This window comes from Chrysochloris asiatica, unplaced genomic scaffold, assembly GCF_000296735.1.
Source record: "Chrysochloris asiatica unplaced genomic scaffold, ChrAsi1.0 scaffold00125, whole genome shotgun sequence".
Lineage (NCBI taxonomy): Eukaryota > Metazoa > Chordata > Mammalia > Afrosoricida > Chrysochloridae > Chrysochloris > Chrysochloris asiatica.
Window position 1 is genome coordinate 6,641,412 of NW_006408643.1, and position 7,500 is coordinate 6,648,911.

General features: G+C 48.9%; 1 protein-coding gene across 1 annotated transcript in view; it reads left to right on the plus strand.

The window, feature by feature from the left end:
* Positions 1–7,500, plus strand: part of LOC102833809 — a 47,549-nt gene that overhangs the window by 316 nt on the left and 39,733 nt on the right. The window lies entirely within an intron of this gene.

The window sequence follows — 7,500 nt, forward strand, 5'->3', positions numbered from 1 at the left end:
GTCCAAAGGGCTCCAAGCCACTGCCTTCCTGCGCAGGCCTTACTGACGGAGTCCCCAGCCAGGGAGCGTGGCCAGCTCTGAGGTCCAGGGGAGCCCTCCCCAGTTCACCCCCAGCTCATTAATGAGGTACCTTAATGCGCTCAGTGTGAAGCCTGAGACTCCCTCCTGCCTGCTGGCTGCCCCTCCCTGGAGGTGTGGGGAGTGGGGCGGGGGGTGTTTAAAGGCACAGCAAGGAGACTGGAAAAACAAGGAGTGGGAAGCAGAGGGGGTGGGCGAAATGGTGTGTGGGGGCCAGCAGCCAGCTGCTGTAGGGGAAGGGGCGGAGCTGAGCTTCCTTGGCTCAGCAGTTAACACAAGTAGCCATTCTCCAAAACAAGTCCACAATGTGACTCTCGCCCCCTTTTGGCCACCAGCATCCATTCACACCTGAGCTCCCCAGCAGGTCTGATGCCCTCATGCTTACTCCTGCCCCAAATCTGTTCTCCCTCCAGCAGCCAGAGGGTGCCTATGAGCATCTGAGTCAAGCCCAGTCCCTTTGCCCCTGGTGCACGCTGGTTCTGTAACTCACCAGGCGGGGGTCCTGCCTCAGGACCTTTGCACAGGCTGTTTGCTTTGCCTGGACCATTTTATGCCCAGCCAATCCACACATCTCCCTCTCTGGCCACTTCTAAATGGTAGCCTTCCTTCATGACTCTAAATGGTAACCCACTCCCATCCTGGTCCCATCAGCCCCTTGTTGTGAAGTGCTGCCTTGGTGGTCCTACAGCACCACACCAGGACTCCATCAGCCCCAGCCCCGTTGGGAACACTCTATTCCATTTTCACTCTCCCTCAGTTCTCCCCTCAAGACTAGGCTCCTTGCCCAAGGGCAGGCTTTGGTCTGAGTTCTTCTCTGCCTTTTCTTAGGGGCCTCAAACAACACTCAGCACGTGGGAGGAGGCAGGCCTCTGTTGAATGAGTAACTGTGTGTTCTGGTGGCTTCCTGGCCCCCCTCACCCTGGCTCAGCCTCTCCCTGTTCTCCGAGCTGCCTGCCCTGGCAGACTCGGTCCTGGCCTCTTGCCAGTCACATCTGGCATAAGCAGCAAATCCTGCCAGCAGCAGCCAGGAGAAAGGACCAGGTGGTAAGAGCAGGGACGAGCTTCAGCTTGGGCAGGGTGCCCCATGCTGGGAGGACCTGGCCCGCTTCCCACGAGGTCCTAGCCCTGGGTGACTCTCAGCTACATGGCAGTGGGCAGCCATTTTGCACAGAACCCCCCCCCCCCCCCGCAGGCTCTCACAAGGGGTTGAGGGAGGATGGGATGTACTTCCATAGTGTGGGGGGAATCCTCTGATATTCTGAAGTGAGGCATTCCAAGTCAGAGCTGGTTCACTTCTTACAGAGGTAAAAGTTGGAATTCTCTCCTCAGCCCATAGGGCCCTGCACACCCCATCCCATCCCATCCCATCCCATCCATTCCTCCTCACTCACTGCTCCAGCCTCCCTCTTCCTCCAGTCTGCCCCAGGGCCTTTGAACAGGCTGTTCCCTCTGTCTGAAATGTCCCTCCTTAGCTTCCATGTCTCACCCTGAACAGCACATCTTCAGACAAGTCCTTCCCAGCTACAAAAAACCTTTCATGTACAAGGGAGCTTCAGAAAGTTATTAGGAAAATGCCATTTTCATTTAATTCCATGATTCCACAAGCTTTTGGAAGCCCCTGGTGTTTTTTTTCCACCCTATCACCTTATATTTTCTTTATAGTATTTACATGTTAGGCATCGTGTTTCTCTATTTATCCATCTCTCTTCTACCCTTGGAGTCTGGGTGTGGTGCTATAGGGATAAGCACTGGACTGCTAAATGCAAAGTTGGTGGTTCAAACTCACCAGTCGCTCCTCAGATTCAAAACCAACTCGATGACACTTAACACCAACAACTCCTATGCTTGTAGCTGTCCTATCCAAGGAGGTAGTCACTAGTGAAGACTTCTTGTTAAGTGCCATCAAGTCATTTCCAACTCATAGGGTTTCTAAGGAGCGTCTGGTAGGTTTGAACCACCAGCTTTGCAAAAGTTTTTTGAGTCCAATTCCAACTCATGGGACCCCCTAGGTCAGCAACACCACCTCCCATCTCCTGCCCCTAGCCTCCCTCCTTGGTATGCCCTCAACTGAAGTGGGAGTCTCATTGTTGTTATGTGCCGTGGGGTCAGTTCGGACTCATAGCAACCCTGTACAGAGGCTGTAAATCTTTACGGGAACAGAAAGCCTCATCTTTCTCCCACAGAACAGCTGGTAGTTTCGAACTGCTGACCCTGAGGTTAGCAGCTCGATTCATAACCACTACTCTACCAGAGCTCATTGAAGTGGGAGTCTGAAGGGGAGAAAAGATGGGCTGGAAGCCTTAGTCTCAGGTCCCCAGTGGCCCCCGGAGTGAGGTCCCAGGGCAGGACCTTCATGCTGGTGAAACAAGTGAGGCAGCAGCCAGGAGCCAGACTGAAGCCAGAAAGCTCTGGGATCAAAACAAGATTTTAAGGCTGTGTTTTGAAACATTGAAATCAAGGTTAAAAAAAATGAGTACCAAAACACACAATATGAAACCACAAAATGTCAGAGAATAACAATGAATCTGCAAAACACCTCACGATATGGTTGAAACCTGGAGGACATTATGCTGAGTGAAATGATTGTTAAGTGCTATCGTGTGGGTTCTGAGGAGCAGCTGGTGAGCTCGCATTGCCCACCTTGTGGTTCAAACCTACATTGCAGTCCAGCGCATTAACTCACAGCGCCACACCAGGCACAAAAGGACAAATACTGTATGAGACCAATGTTGTAAAAAGTTAAGGAAAGGTTTTCTTGATTAAAGAAACCATCTATGATGGTTACGCGATGGGAGGGAAAATTATTCACAGGCTAGGGAGTAGACACATGTTAACGTGGCTGACAGGGCAGGCAATATACAAGACGGAAGTTGGCAGAGGAAGGATGAAGGTAGCGGGCGGGAGACGCAGGGAGGAGTGCAATAGCTAAAGTGAATAGAGGTAAATGTTAACTGTTGATACATGGAGGGGGTTGCAATCATGTAACAAAGCCAAGTATAGGATTTGTTGAATGTAAAACTGATGATCTGCTCTAGAAACCTTCACTCAATTTACAACGAAGAGTTCAAAACAACCAAAAAAAAACCACGGGTGGTATCACTGTTTTCCTTTGGCTTCAGGCTCAGGGGTCTTTGGACCATCTCTAAGGGGGAGGACCAAGTATGAGTCCTTGTGGTATCCAGGGCTCTAGTTTAACCAGCGGTGCCTCAGAAGAAAAGTCTGGAAATCTATTTCTGAAAAAAAAAAAACAAAAAAAAAAACAAGCCACTGAAAACCTTATAGAACAAACTTCTACTTGGACACACACCACACAGGGATGCCACGGGTCAAAGTCAATTGGACAATGCATTTTGTTTTTCCCCCTCAGTTGGGTGCCACTGAGTCAATTCTAACTCACAGAGACCCCCACATGACAGAATAGAACAGCCCCCACAGAATTCTCATTATAGAAGTCAACTGTCACATTTTTCTCCCACAAATCAGGTGGTGTGTTTGAACTTCTAACCTTTAACTAGCAGCCGATAGATGGCTCCACTACTGAGCCACCAGAATGCTCGGTGGAAGAAAGATGTGGCTGTCTGTTTCCATAAAGGTCACAGCCTTGGAAACCCTAGGGGGCTGTTCTGTTCTGTCCTACAGGGTCACTAGGGGTCACAGTCGACTCAAAGGCAATGGGGTTTAATTGTTTACTTTTTCATTGTGAATTGAGCGAAGGTTTCCAGAGCGGATCATCAGTTTTACACTCAACACATCAGACACTTGGTTTCATCTCAATGATGCAAATCCCTCCATGCAACAAGTTATCCCACTTCCTCCCTGTGGCTATTTCTAGCCCATCTTCTCAACTTTCTTCCTATCCCTTCTCATTTTCCTAAGTTCAAAGTTGAGAAAACTTTGTCCTTAGGAAAATGTTACCCTTTAGATTTTGAATAATTGACCATTCCATGGTGAGCAGACCTTAGAACGTTGTTGTCCTCCCGTTAAACCTCTCTACTACTTGGCTGAAAATTCCTTTCCAGACCTGAAGGGTGGTCGAGGACTATCATCTCAGATTCCTCTAGTCTCTTTCTGACCAATAAGCCTAGTCGTTTTGTTGTTGTTGTTGTTGTTGTTGGTTTTGTTCCATATTTTCTCCCCCTCTACTCTTCCGGGACCTTCTAGTGTGATCCCTTTCAGGGTCTTTGGTAATGATAGCTGGGTACCATCTAGTTCTTCTGGTCTGAGTTGTGGGGACTGATGATCACAGGCTCCTTTTGACTGATTCCAAGCCTCTGCGATTCCCATCACCCTTTTTTTCTCCACACATGGAGACACACCAATAGCTGCACCTTAGAAGCCTGCTCATGAGCTTTCAAGATCCAGTGGGGTCTTCTAATCTTTATGGAAGCTGATTTCCAGGTCCTTTCTCTCATGGAGCCGCTGGTAGGTTTGAACCTCTAACCTTTTGTTTAGCGCTGAACATTTTAACTACTGCACTGCCAGAGCTGTTTGTGACTCCAGAGCTGGGCTAAGCAAGTTCTCAGTAGGGAGGGAGGAGATGGGCATTAACTTCTAAGGAGCTTTCTGTTTGGAAATGGAGAGTGGTTGCTGATAGCCCTGATGGCACAGTGGTTAAGGCGCTTGACGGTTAACTGAAAGATTGTTGTTGTTGTTGTTAAGTGCCATCGAGTCGGGTCCGACCCATAGCGACCCTGTGCAGGGTTTCCGAGGGTGTAAATCTTTACGGGAGTAGAAAGCCTCATCTTTCTCCCGCGGAGCGGCTGGTAGTTTCGAACCGCTGACCTTAAGGTTCGCAGCCCGATTGGTAACTTCTCCAGTCCTTCTGTTGGAGAAACATGTGGTAGTCCGGTTCCCTCAAGATCACAGCCTTGGAAACCTTGTGGGGCAGTTCCACTCTGTTCTACAGGATGGCCGTAACTTGCAGGTTGCCAGCCTTTTCTTCCCTGGAACCAATGGGTGGGTCTGAACCTCCGACCTTCCAGTTAGCAAGTCAGGTGAGTAGAATTGTGCCCTATAGTGTTTTTATGGCTGTGATCTTTTCTTTTCTAAAATTAAAATAAAATAAAATAAAAGCTTTTATTGTGATTTGGGTATAAAAGTCTACAGATTGGTTTTCCTATAACAATTCATCCACATTTTGTTTCAAGACATGGATTGCAATCCCCAACAGGGTAACAACACTCTTCTTCCCATGCCCTCCCTGGGTTCCCCATGTCCACTCCTTCTTTGGGTCCCTTCCTGTCTTCTGAGCTTCCTCCCTAGGAACCCACTGCTCTTTAGACCACCTTCTGTTGTTTATTCTAATGAGTGCATACCCTTCCTTGTGTTATGGTTCACTTTTTGAGTGTAGCTGTCCTGGTGTGGCGCTGTGGGTTAATGCACTGGACTGCAAAGCTGTTTGAACTGCAAGGTCGGAGGTTCAAACTCACCAGTTGCTCCTTGGAAACCCTATACAGGGTTGCTATGGGTCAGGACCAACTTGATGGCCCTTAACAACAACAAACATAGCTTAGCTGGTGTGGCGCTGTGGGTTAATGCACTGGACTACACGGTTGGTTTGAACCGCAAGGTGACAGGGTCACTATGAGTCGGAACCGATTCAACAATGGGACTTAACAACAAAACACAGTTTGGCTGAGGACTCCTGGTACACCAGGGTAGGATTAGCACTGTACTTAGAACCACAAGTTGGCAGTTCAAATCCCCCAGCTGCTCCTCAGAAATTCTATACAGGGTTGCTATATGTAGGAACCTACTTGACAACACTTAACAACAACAATAACAACATAGTGTGGCTGAAAGTTAAGGCACAAGGATGAGTTCAGGGCCAGGCTTCTAGGATGCCTGATGGCCCAGGTTGGGGGGGCGAGGCATTCCACCAGTCTTTATTAGACCGATAAACCTGGTCTGTACAGTGATTTTGAGTTTTAGTTCACATTTCTCTCCCGCTCTACCCAGGACCTCCTATTCTGATCCCGTTCAGAGCAGTCAGCCATGGTAGCTGGGCACCATCTAGTTCTTCTGGTCTCAGATGGTAGAGGCTGGGGTTTGTGTGGTCCGTCTGTCCTTTGGGCTCATTGTTTCCTTGTGTCTTTGAGGCTGTGGGCCTTTAGATACAGAGGAGGAGGCTTTCTACTGTGGAGCCTCTGGGTGGGCCAGCCAGGGAATAGGGAAAAGGTACTACCGATTGATTCTGACCTATAGTGACCCTATAGTGGTGGTGGTGGTCGTCGTGTGCCACGGAGTCGGTTGACAACTCACAGCAACCTTGTACCGGGTTCCTGAGGCTGTAAATCTTTATGGGAGCAGATAGAGTGGCTGCTAGGTTTGAACTGCTGATGGTTAGCAGGCCAACACCTAATCCTGGGCTCCTAAAGCTGGGCTACAACTTCCTAAAACCTGAAGTGCATAACCTTTCTCTTTTGACCTACAGAATCTCTCTGATCCCTCCTGCTGGCCTGCAAAGTCTAAACTATTTATTACCTGGCCCTGTCCAGAAAAAAGGTGGCCAACCCCTCCTCTGATAGAAACTGCCACCTCTAGAGGGAAGGAGAGGGCTTTTGATTTTTAAATATTAACAGAACAGATTAAATAGGCATGGGCTTTATTAGAAGGAAATCTAATTTAAAAAGCAGTATCAGCTGGGATGCTAGTAATGGGATGGATCAGTTCAGGGATAGGTGGACTTTGCGAGGACCGCTGCATTTGAACTCAGGCCCTGGCTGATGCTACATCATGCCCGCATCACTGAGATGGGGCCTTCACGTTTACCTTCACCATGGAATGAGGGTCCCCCTGGGAAACAGCCAGCTTCCAGGACATCACCTTCAGAAACCAGTCAGCAGAACTCTCACCAGACTCTAAAAGACAAAGACATGGCAGGTCCTGAAGGCAGAAGGTTGGGGAGAGTCAGAGATTAGAATCACCCTCTTGCACCACCCCGAGGCTGCCTGCATACCCCACTGTTATCTCCCTCCTGGAGCTGGGCCTTTGACACCCCCTCTGACCTCCATCACATCATCCCAGTATCCAAAAAGATCATGGACAAAATGGTATACAAAGAGAATGGAATTTTCCCATGAGTCTTTGTTAGTCCTGGTAAGTGCCAGGTTAAACGTTGGGTTCTAACCCTTAAGGGGATGAGTGGGTGGAACCCATCAGAGGTTCCTCAGAAGAAAGATGAGACCTTCGGATTCCTAGGTCTTACAGTCATTCATCAAATCCTCTCTATTACCCTTGGTTGGCTACATTAGGTGGTGTTGTTAACATGCCATGGAGCTGGGTCCAACACATAGCGGCTGATGAGTTTGAACCCATGACTCTGCGGTTCAAACCGACCTTGCAGTCCAGTGCTCATCCTACTGCGTCCACACCAGGACTCCTCATTAATGGTGGGGGCCCAGAAAGACTTTATCTTATTGG